Here is a 12,520-nt window from a genome sequence, read left to right as displayed (position 1 = left end):
ACATATGAATGGGTGGGGGCGGGAGCAGAGGGAGAAGAACTGTCCAGTCTGTGCACTAACATGTTAAGGCGACAACAGGGTCTTTGTCATGTCTGTGTGGAAATTAGGAAACCTTGATTTTTATAACCAAACTAGATCTTGTGACATGCAATTATACCTTGAGAGAGCTGCCTGTAGGCAGGTATATTCCTTCCCCTTTTTGCACATGATCCCCTGTGAGCTAACAAGCTTTGGAGTTCTTCAGAGCAATCTGGAAAACTGCCTGCTGGGCTATACAGTCCTCGGTAAGACAAGGAACAAAAAGCCCTTACTAACCTACTTTGAGGTTGACTTTTTTTTCAGTCAGCAAGTCCAAAGCAGGGTATATAACTCAGAGAACTGAAATTCGGGTCTTTTTTGAGAGAGAGTGAGAGCACAAACAGTAGAGGGAGTAGGGAGAGAGAATCTTACACAGGCGCCAGATTCAGCACACAGCCCAACTCAGTGCTTGATCTCATGACCCTGAGATGATGATCTGAACCCAAGCCAAGAGACGCTTAACTGACTGAGCCACCAAGGTGCCCCTGAAATTGGGCTCTTGAAGAACTATTTGTACATCTGTGTTACAGCACCATTATTCACAATAGCCAAAATATGGAAGCAACCAAAATGTCCATCGGTGGATGAACCGATAACGGAATCATTTATATACAGACCCTCCTTAAAAAAGGAAGCAATTTCTGATACATGGTGCAACATGGATGAACCTTGAAGACATCATACTCAGTGAAACGAGTCGATCACAAAAAGACAACCTCATAGGATTCTACTTCTATGCATTACCTAGAGCAGTGAGATTCACAGAAATAGAGTAGAATGGGGTTTTCCAGGGCCTGGGGAGAGGGGACAAGAGAGTGTTGTTTAAAGGCTACAGAGTTCAGTTTTGCAAAATGGGAAGAGTGCCAGAGACTGGAGAGTGGTTATACAACAAGGGGAATGTACTTATCACTACTGAAATGTACACGTAAGAGTGGTTAAGGTGCTAAATGTTATGTTACGTGCATTTTACCGCAGTAAGAAAAATGCTCCAGCATCCACTGCAGGCATCCCTCTGTGACCCCCCACTCCTCTTAAACCGCACGGCTCCCCCCGCTGAGCTCAGATCACACATTTTGGCTTAGTGCAAGGCAGGACTGCCTGTCTCCCACTGTTGGAACGGTGCCTTCCTGTCCCTGATTCCTGGCACCTGGCCCGCAGCCTAGGAATTTTTCATACCCTCATATCCCCCATGATGTCTCCCGGGAATGCCCAGTGCAGACAGACGAAAGCCTCAAATGAGAAGGGATGCTCCCCTGGCCCATCATTGGTCTCGGCACTGCTCCCTCCGGTTTGCCCAATTCAAGGTGTCCAAGGACAAGGCATCTTCTGTTTCCTTCTCCCACTTCAGTGACTGAGGGCTTAACTGGGGCCTTTCTGAAACACTTTTTTTTTTTTTTTAACATTTACTTTTGAGAGAGAGAGAGAGACAGAGAGAGAACAAGCAGGGGAGAGACAGAGAAAAAGAATCCTAAGCAGGCTCTGCACTGTCAGCGCAGAACATGACTTGAGCTGAAACCAAGAGTCGGATGCTTAACTGACTGAGCCACCCAGGAGCCCCTCTAGGGCACTTTTAAGGAGCTTTCCTGGTTGGTGATTTCACCATCCGCACCCATGCCAATTTATGTCATTTCATTTTCCAGGGGTTCTAACATACTTCGCAGGTAAAATTAAATTTCCTTCCAACCTGCAGCCCATTGACACATACTTGAGGTAAACACAGACTGTAACATTTCTCCAGGAACTCCCTGCTGTCTTAACGTGAATGCTTTGTTGGAGGGAAAAACCACCTTAGCTCGACAATAGCTCTGCCTCCAGTTTCCTGTGAATCTTCTGTAGCATATGAAAATCTCTTTGGAAACTTCCTTTTTGCCTTTACCTCCCCAAGTCCACAGTATATAACCAGCCATTCTTCACAACCCCAGTGCAGCTCTTTCTGCCCATGGGTCCTGTCCCCATGCTTTAAGAAAGTCACCTCTTTGCACCAAAGACATCTTCAAGAATTCCTTCTTGACCATCAGCTCCAAACCCCACCATCACCCCGAAACCTCATCACAACCACCCCCACCGCCCGGGGATGAGGGCAGGGGGATGGGAGAGAGGTTGGGCTGCAGACTGCCGACTTGAGTCAGCAGCTCTGTGCCCTTCCTGCTAAAACTGAATTACAGTGAACAGCAGAACGGACAATTTGTTGATTCAAATCCCACCCCTTCCCCCTTCAAATAACATCAGTGTCCTAGGTTCCCCTTCTTGAAAATGAGATGAGAAAATGAGAAGGAACACGTAAATGCTCCTTTGTGGTCTAGCGACTGCAGACGCCTCAGGGAAAGGAGACGCAAGTCAAATCCAGTGAATGAAAGGACTCTCGCAAGAGTCCTGTTTGATTGTTTCAACGTGGCTTTTCAGATGCGAGGGAAAGGAAAACCAGAGAAACTAAAATGTTGTCAAAAATCATTTCTAAATCCCCAGAACTGTGATTCACATTACCCTGAGGAAGCAGAGTCCCTCAGAACCAGAGCTTCCATGGAAACTTCAGGAATGTAAAAGGGACTGTTCTGATGGTGATTTCAGAGGTAAAGATTTTAACATTCCTCTCTTTTGCTCATTTTGAATATGGAAACTGCTACCAAGGAAGCACTGTTAAGCAGAGAGGCCCTGGAGGCTCTTTACCATCTTTTAAAGTACTCTATAAATAATATCATCTCTTGAGATAAGGAAGATCATTTAAGAGAAATTACCCAAAACTACGGCTGCTACAAAAGGGAGCAGAAAAAAGAGTCAGCATTAGAATAAGCATGGGCTAGATAGGCTGTCCAACAGAATATGAGAGCCACATCATTTAGAATTTCCTAGTAGCCACATAAAAAAGTAAAAGGAGGGGTGCCTGGGTGGCTCAGTCAGTGAAGCGTCCGACTTCCCTTAGGTCACAGTCTCACGGGTCGTGGGTTCGAGCCCCACATTGGGCTCTGTGCTGACAGCTCAGAGTCTGGAGCCTGTTTTGGATTCTGTGTCTCCCTCTCTCTCTGTCCCTCCCCTGCTCACGCTCTGTCTCTGTCTCAAAAAAAATACCAAAAAAAAAAAATGTAAAAGGAGACTGGTGAAATTAATGTTAATTATTTCAACCCAATATACCAAAAATATAATTTCAATATATAATATAAAACATATTGAGACATACATTTTTTTGTACTAAGTCTTAGAACTACCAGCCATATATTTTACACTTACAACATATGTCATGTCAGACTAGCCTCATTTAAAGTGCTCAGTGGTCACACGTGGCCAGTGGCTACCATATTGGACAGGGTAGGTCAAAACAGAATGCTGTGCCCACATCTTTGCTCCTACTCAAAGGCTTGTACTTTAAATTTAATGGTGCCTTTGCCAGTGTCTTTCTTCTGGCCTGGGGTTCTCTCTTCTTGAAGCCTAGCTCCTTTCTGAAAGATTATCTGACCTTCTCAGAAGGGCGCGTGTCCTCTGCTTGAAACTCAACAAGTCAGTGAATACTTACACCACCCGCTTGCGAAGAGTTGTGCATCAGATACCTCCCTCTGAAGCAGCTTTAATCTGGAGAGTTGGTGGCTGCTTCCCCAGCCGCTCTCGCTCTCTCTTGCCTTGTTTTGTTTGTTGCGACTTGTCCTCGTTCGCCTCAAATGAGCCATAGACCTGTTAAATTCAGGCATCTGGTCTCAGTGTCTCCACGGTGCGCCTCCCCACGCCAACCTCCGCGTAGCAAATGCCAAGCACAGCTAGAAGAAACGAGATGGGGAAAGTTAAGTCTGTGGGTGAAGAAGCGTTCCGTTCCTCTGAGAGCAAACTGCGGGTGCTCAGGGTCATTCCTTCTCCTCCAACCAAAGCCTTGATGAACCTGGGCCAAGAGATGTAATAAAAGTGCACAGCAGAGGCCCTCCAAAAATGTCTGCCCACCAGTGAGCTAAGGCATAGACTTTCACCACCCAGGTGGAAAAAAACAAATCCTGCATGTGTTCCCTTGGCAGGATCAGGCACTGAAGCTCTGAAGAGAGAACTTCGAAGTCAGCGAGTAGAGAACAACTTGGGACTATAATGGGCTGGCTTATGGCGGCTCCCTTTCCACACCCAAAGCCCTTGGTAGACAGAGAAGCTCACAGTTCCGAGGTCAGAGTGTTGTTGAAAACCAACTCTCATATTTTGCAGCCAAAATGGAACCCCAAGAGAGAATGTGGAATAAAGAGGAGCATTAGCTCTCTTGCTTTGCTGGGCAAAAGAGGCTGCCGCCCGCTGAGGCCTTTAAAAACTGCAAGCTGGGTGGGAGGAAGGGGCTGGTGGGTTTTATAGGGAAATAACCGGATCTTGCCACTTTCAACAGGAATTGTGTACCTCCTGCCAGCCTCTTTCGTTACGTTTTCCAGGTGGTACCGGGTTCCTGAAGCAAAAGGCTAAGAAGGGAGGAGGGGAGTTTTGCAGAAGAGAGGAAAAGATTGCTCAGTTGCAGCTTCGTGAAGCATTAGTGCAGCCATATTGATTTTTGTTCAACTCTATGCTTTTAAGCGGTTTCAAGAGAAATGAATCAAATTTTTACTCTCCTACTAAGAGCTATCTATATGACCTCCAGGAGCTTCAGGTTTCTCTTCTGTAGAATGGGATAATAATATCTCATAGGCTTTCTGAACTTTTATTTGGAAGTACTTACAGACCCACAGGAAACTGTAAAATTAGAACAGAAAGGTCTCCTTTACCCTTCACCCAGCCTTCCCCAATGGTAACATCTTACAAATTATAGTATGATATCAAAACCAGGAAATGGACATTGGTACAATCTACATGCTTTATTCAGATTTCATCAGTTTTACGTGCACTCATTTGTGTGTGTGTGTGTGTGTATGTGTGTGTGCCTAGTTGGTACAATTTCTCACCTGCATAGATCTGTGTGACCACAATCAATCAAGATACAGACTGGTTTTTTAAAGTTTGTTTATTTTATTTTGAGAGTGAGTGAGAGACAGCAAGTGCATGCAAACAGGGGAGGGGCAGAGAGAGAAGAGGGAGAGAGAATCCCAAGAAGGTTCCTCAATGTCAGCACAGAGCTGACTCCATCTCACAGACCATGAGATCACAGACGCAAGGCTCCATCTCACAGACCATGAGATCAAGAGTCAGACACTTAACCAACTGAGCCATCCAGGCACCCCAGAACTGTTTTATATCTACAAAAGGATTCCACGCTTCTCCTTTATAGTCAGGCCCCCACCCACACTTCCCCAATCCCTAGCAACCACTAATCTATTCTCTACCTCTATAATTTTGTCATTTCTAGAATGCTTATATAAGTAGAATCATACAGAATATAACCCTTGGAAATGGCGTTTTTTTTCACTCAGCATCATGCCCTGGAGATCCATTCATGTGGCTGCATGTATCAATAGCTTATTCCTTTTTTACTGAAGAGTTTTCCATACAAGCTAGTTTTGAGGATCCCACAGAACTGCACAAAGGCAAGTCACGAGCACAGTGCTCAGCAAACATTAGGTCTTTCCTGGAAGCTGATTCTGAGCTCTTGCTGAAGATCAACACCAGCCTGGGGCAGTGATTCACCCTGCCCATGAATTTACACTCTCCCTCAGTGTGTCTCCCCATTGTATACAGCCTTGTGGTCAGAGCTTGTCTGGTCCACTCCTTCCTTGCAGGGTGGAGGGTAGTACGACGCAGAGAGAGAGGAGGCCAAGTACGAGACGCCAGGTCATGCATTCAGGGTTCCTTCCACTGTACTGTGCCTGCTCCCCAGCCCACAGCCTATGGCAGGTGGTTAATCCCGCACTTGGCCGGGGGCAGGCTGTGTACAGCGCGTCAGCTGGGAAACTGGGCTCCTCACCAAGTCAATGAGTCACCCCTGAGCACTGATTGAGTTGGGGCAGGGAGCCAACGATTGTCAGTTTTCCCCTAGATACAAAGCTCCGGGGTGGGGGGGAGCCTTCAAAACTTCAAACGCAACTTAACTGCAAGATGAGGTTGGCATTCATTCATTCAACAAAGGCTTTTCAAACTCCTACTGTAACAGATGACGGATATAAAGTTGAGCAAACCAGTAGGCTTTGGTCTTCATGGAGTCTCCTGGGAATTTGGGTGGGGGGGGGGGTCGGGGTGCTGGGGGAGGCTGAAAAAGACGAAGTCTTTGTTTCCATCCATCATTTCACTTCTCCTAGCTGTCTGCTCGGTGTGGGGCTCAGACTAAATAGCCTCTGAAGTCTAACATCTTTGCTTCTGGGATCAATACTGTCACGCTCTAGATCCTTGGAACCTGGACAGAAGAAGAAAGGAATTAGTATTTGTTGAGTACCTGTATGCCAGGCATTTAAAAATATACCTTATCTTCACAATCTAGTGAGAATGTTCCCTTAGTTTGGGGATGATGGATGTAATCAAGTGGTTTAAGGGAACGGCTGCTTAAGGCAAGCTGCCCGAGTCCTGTCTGACCTCTGTATGACCTTGGCCCCTTACTCCTCTAGTCCTTTGTCTCCTCATCTATTATATCTGTATCATCATGGGGTTTCGACGAGGATCAAAGGCATCTAAATAAAGGCACTCAACATTGTGCCGGCACATGGAAAACATTTAATTCTTGTTTAAAAAAAAAAAGTCAAGTTCACAAAGTAAACCATATTTGAAAACTAGAAAACCCCCAACTCATGAAAAGGCAGGCAGCCTGGCGCACTGCAAAAGCTCAATTTGAGTTTTGATCAGAAAATCTGATTCAGTGCCTTAGCTCTAAAATTACAAGAGGTGTCTGGGAAAGTCATTTAAAATGTTCTTCCTTGTGCCAAAGTTCACCTTTCAGGACTGTTGTGAAAATTCAAGGATATTATGCACCTGGCACCGAATAGAGCTCAGAAATAATGGCTATTTGTCTTACCTCAAATAGAAACCCACTAATGACAGCTAAGGACAAGGGAAGCCCCTTGAATGTTTTCATAGAACCCAACGGCGGGGCACTTGGCTGGGAAGGTATCTGGAAAGGTCGTTGCTAAGACAGGAAAACCTTCACTGTTTCCAAGAGCAGCTGGATACTTGATCCCGGGGTTTCGTGCCTGGGCCCCACACGAGTGGCAGCAGAGAGGTGGGACTGTGAGGGTGGCTTGGGGATTTTCGGAACTACTCAGGAGTGTCCCTGAGTCAGCGAGCCAGATGGGCCCTGTGGGTGTGAACCTGCCAGCATTTGGAGCAGATGCTGGAGAAGTTTCCCTGGGGACCCCCAGCCCCCTGCCTTTGTGCTGACAGGCCAGCGTGGGTGTCAGCGCCCCTGTTCCCACGGGAGGGCACCGGGCACCCCTTCCAAGCCTGGAGCAGCGAGGAGTGAGGCCCCAGGCTGGCCGGCCCCTCCTTCCGTTCCTCCCCATTTCTTCCTTTTGTTTCCAGCCCCCGCCCAGGGCCTTGCTCTGCCCACTTAATGCTTTTAGGACTGAATCATTCAGGAAGAGGAAGAGTGTCATAATTTTCTGACACGTATTTTTCTAGCAACCTGTAACATTTCAGTCAAGCATTACTGGCTTGGGAGGAATTCTTTTTCAAGTGCATTTAAAGAGGGCTCAGAGGGTGGGCTCTCCAGCTGGCAGGCTGGCTCCCAGTGTGGTTTTGGTGCTTGACTTCAGGGCTCCTCAGCCTCCTGATGATTCAATATTCAGCTGAAAACTGGGGATAGTATCACCTACCTCAGAAGACCCTTGTGAGGTTCAAATGAGGGAAGACATACAAAGAGCTACGGTGCCTGGCACAAGTGAAGTCCCTTAGCTCTCCTTCCTTGATTTGACTCCCTTTGCTTGCTGTACAACGTAACCCTCCGTCAGCCGGTACTACGTTTTCAGGCTCTTGGTGGTTGCCTCACAATGGGAATCTATCCAGTTTACGGACGCTGAAAGGAGCCTGGTGAATTTAGGCTTTTGATGCTTCTAGAATCCATACTCAAAGAAGTCTCGGCTTATCCTCTCAGTCCCTCAGCTTCCTCATGTATAAAATGGGGACCATAATAGAATTGTTGAGAAGACCTATTGAGTAACATAGGTAGAGCACAGAGGCCCCGCGGAAACCCACACCCTATGGCAGATGTAATTATTCCCAATGTCACGGCTAAATCAGATAACATATACAAAGTGCTTGGGCCAGCGGATGTGCAGGATAGATTAGCCATTGCTCCCATAATCAGTATTACGTCCATCCTTAAGAAACTAACTTTGGATTTGAGTGTGCCCAAATCCCATACCCCCAAAAAGAATCGTTTTTGCTGTGGATAGATTCATGTGCATTTTTGCCTTGTACAAGAACTGAAGGTACTCAGGAGAGTGTTTGCCTCACGGCCCATTGTCAATTCCAGAAGGTTCTATTTGGACGAACTGCTTGGCTTCAGAAAGACACACGGATTGCAGGCAGGCACCCCATGTGCACAGTTAATGGGGCCTATTAAAACAGTGAACCACTAAAACGTAATGCAAAAGGTCTGCTGGGATTCACCCAGAGTTGTATAGGGCCTTCAAGTCCGAACTTCCCGTAGAAATCACTTTTGGTGACCCCAACATGACCCATTGGAAGGACGTGATGAAGATAAAATTCAGGCAGTTCTGAACAAGAGCCAGGGGACACTGGGTGCTACAAGCTATTGTGTCAGCTTTTAAAACATATGTTGCCATAAAATGAACATAACATCCAGAAGCAATCTTGCCAGAAGTCGGGAATTATCCACAGGGGGAAAAACTTGCAAGTTGTTTGACAAGAGAAGATATCGTAAATCTCTTTCGTTGTCAGAATCGCTGTGTGGCCCCAGGCCAGACCCCAGTTTCTGTAGTGCCAGGGGCAGAGCAGGTGGAAACTGATGGTGGAGGAAACCCTGTATGGACCTGGAGCCAACCTGGGGTCACGTGCGCTCATAATTCAGAGGCTGAGGTTCAGGGTGAGGCATGTAGGCAATAATCAGGAGGACCCAAGCTCTCCAGCGGTGGTCAGAAGCAACCATCCTAAACCAGATGGCATGGCAACTTCTCACCTAGGGATTTTCTAGAGCTGTCCTCTTCCTGTCAATTCACAGAAACGTGACAGCATCTCAACACGTCCTGGCCTGAGCTGAGCACAGTCTTCCATTTGTAGTAGGAAACAACAGAGGTCCAGTAGGGTTATTAATTCTCATGATCTGAAAACCAATGAGCTTGTAACCTTTAAAGTTTGTCCCTTTCTCAGTCTCATCAACAGTTTTGCGTTTAACACTGCGAAATAACACAGCCATGCGTCCATTCACTCAACAAATATGTGTTACTACTAAATGCCTTCCTTCTTTAAATGTCACCACTTCGTCTCCATTCCCATGTGGCGACACCCTCCTCTTCCATTCGTCTTGTAACTACTTCTTTTGCTGCCCAGGAAATTTACAGCAAGAGCTATGGTATAATTTGCACAATATCTACGATCCGCAAGGTGGGCTATGTGGGTTTTTACATCTTCATTTCCTTTTACACGAGGTGATAAACCAGAGAGCTGAATTTGAAGGTTTGGTGATGGCGTGCTGAATACAAATGAACAGCCTGTGTCCAGAGCCTGGAGGTTGGATCCCCATTAGACACTTCAAACCAACATCAGAAACAGGCTGCTCCGTCCGCCACCTCCTTTACCCCAGCTATTCTTCCCCACTTCCCAACAGGCATAAGCTCTTTTAATTCTCTCTAGATCCCCTTCAATCCCTTGTCTGCCTGGAGTGAGTAAAAAGAACAGGGGAAAATGTGGACAGTTGAAGCTGTGGTTCTCAAAGTGTAATCCCCAGATCAGCAGCAGCACCAGGGAGCCGGTAGAAATGCAAACCCCCAATCCCCACACCAGACCTACTGAATCAGAAACTCAGTGGGGGTGGAGGGGCAGCTATCTTAACCAACTATCTTTTTAATGTTTATTTTTGAGAGAGAGAGAGAGAGAGCGAGCACACACACAGGAGAGGGGCAGAGAGAGACACACACACAGAATCCAAAGCAGGCTCCAGGCTCTGAGCTGTCTGATGTGGGGCTTGAACCCAACAAACCATGAGATCATGACCTGAGCCGACGTCTGAAGCTTAATCGACTGAGCCACCCAGGCACCCCTTAACCAACTTTTTTTTAAAGTTTATTTATTTATTTTGGGAGAGAGAGACAGAAAGTGGGAGAGGGGCAGAGAGAGGGCTGGAGGGAGGGGGAGAGAGGGAGAAGGAGAGGGAGAGAGGGAGGGAGGGAGGGAGGGAGGGAGGGAGGGAGGGAGGGAGGGAGGGAGAGGGAGAGGGAGAGGGAGAGGGAGAGGGAGAGGGAGAGGGAGAGGGAGAGGGAGAGGGAGAGGGAGAGGGAGAGGGAGAGGGAGAGGGAGAGGGAGAGGGAGAGGGAGAGGGAGAGGGAGAGGGAGAGGGAGAGGGAGAGGGAGAGGGAGAGGGAGAGAGAGAATCCTAAGCAGGCTCTGCACCATCAGTGTAGAGCCCGATGTGGGGCTCAAATTCACGAATCATGAGATTATGACCTGAGCCAAAAGCAAGAACTATACTGAACCACCCAGGCGCCCCATAACCAACTATTTTAACAACCATCAAGATGATCCCAAAGCTTGAGAACAACTGATTCAAACCATCACATAGAATGAAAGGCATCAACTTTTGGTCATAAACTAAGCACCTATATAAAGTATCTTTTAACCCAGCCTAAGCTGATAAGGATTCCTTGAGAGCACTCCCAGCCGCTTACCACTGCCTTTGTTCTGCCTTCTCGCTTTTCAGGGGCTCCCAGAAAAGGGAATTCCTACAAAGAGAGAATATCAGTCCTGTTGTCCATATTCTCACTCCTCCCACTTAGCAGTGTCTTTGGAGACACCAAGATCAAGGCTCTCTGTGTGTGCCCCTTCAGTGTTTCTACATCTCTGGTGAAATGAAAATGTTTCTTCCCACAAAAAGATTAGGATACATTTCATATTAAGAGTGAAGCCTGTAAGAGGTACCTGGGTGGCTCAGTCAGTTAAGCACCAACTTCGGCTTGGGTCATGATCTCACCGTTCCCAAGTTCGAGCCCTGCTTCTGGCTGTGCTGACAGCTCAAAGCCTGCTGTGGATTCTGGGTCTCCCTCTCTTTCTCTGCCCCTTCCCCATTCATGCTCTGTCTCTCTCAAAAATAAAGATTAAAAAAAATTTTTTTTAAAGAGTGTAGTTTTAAAAAAATTTGCTTGGAGGGGCACCTGGGTGGCTCAGTCAGTTGAGCGTCCATCTTCAGTTCAGGTCATGATCTTGAGGTTCGTGGGTTCAAACCCCACATGGGGCTCACTGCTGTCAGCATGGAGCCTGCTTCGGATCCTCTGTCCCCCTCTCTCTCTGCCCCTCCCCTGCTCACAATTGATCAAAAATGAGTGAACATTTAAAATTTTTTTTTAAATATTTAAAAATCTACTTGGAATGGTTACAATTAACAACTCAGGCAATGACAGATATTGGCAAGGATGCAGAGAAAGAGGAATGCTTTTGCACTGCTGGTGGGAATGAAAACTGGTGCAGCCACTCTGGAAAACAGTATGAAGTTTCCTCAAAAAATTAAAAATAAAACTACCCTATGACCCAGTAATTGCACTACTAGGTATTTATCCAAGGGATACAGGTGTGTTGTTTTGAAGGGGAACATGAACCCCAATGTTTATAGCAGCATTATTGACAATAGCCAAAGTATGGAAAGAGCCCAATGTCCATCAATGGATGAATGGATAAAGAAGAAGTGGTGTATGTATGTGTGTGTGTATGTGTGTGTGCGTGTGTGTGTGTACACACACACACACACACAATGGAGTATCACTCGGCAATCGAGAAGAATGAAATCTTGCCATTTGCAATGACATGGATGGAACTAGAGTGTATTATGCTAAGCAAAAGTGGTCAGATAAAGACAAATATATGACTTCACTCATATGAGGAATTTAAGATACAAAACTGATGAACATAAGGGAAAGGAAGCAAAAACAATAGAAAAAAGGGAAGGGGACAAAACACAAGAGACTCTTAAATATAGAGAACTGAGGTTGCTGGAGGGGTGCTGGAGGGTTGGGGGGGACGGACTAAATGAGCAAGAGGCATTAAGGAGGACACTCACTGGGATGAGTACTGGGTGTTATATGTTGGGGAGGAGTCACTGGCATCTACTCCTGAAATCATCATTATACTATATCCTAACTAACTTGGATGTAAATTAAAAAGTAAATTAAAAAAATCTGCTTGGAGATATTGCATGATCATGTCATGAGAAATTAATTGAGGGGGAAGGAATGACACACAATATAAACACAAGGCAGCTGAATGGTTAAATGTACACCCACCTGTGTCTTTGCCAGGGGTCCACTACATCCTGGGAGATCTCAAAGTTCAGTCCAGGTCAGGCCCTTACATGGCCCCACTTGTCTAACTTTCTTCTCCACATGATTTCAGAAGCAAAACTAGTTCA

Source organism: Panthera tigris, chromosome D1, assembly GCF_018350195.1.
Source record: "Panthera tigris isolate Pti1 chromosome D1, P.tigris_Pti1_mat1.1, whole genome shotgun sequence".
In the NCBI taxonomy this organism is placed as follows: Eukaryota; Metazoa; Chordata; class Mammalia; order Carnivora; family Felidae; genus Panthera; species Panthera tigris.
The sequence above is the reverse complement of the archived record's forward strand: the minus strand, read 5'-3'. Positions refer to the sequence as shown.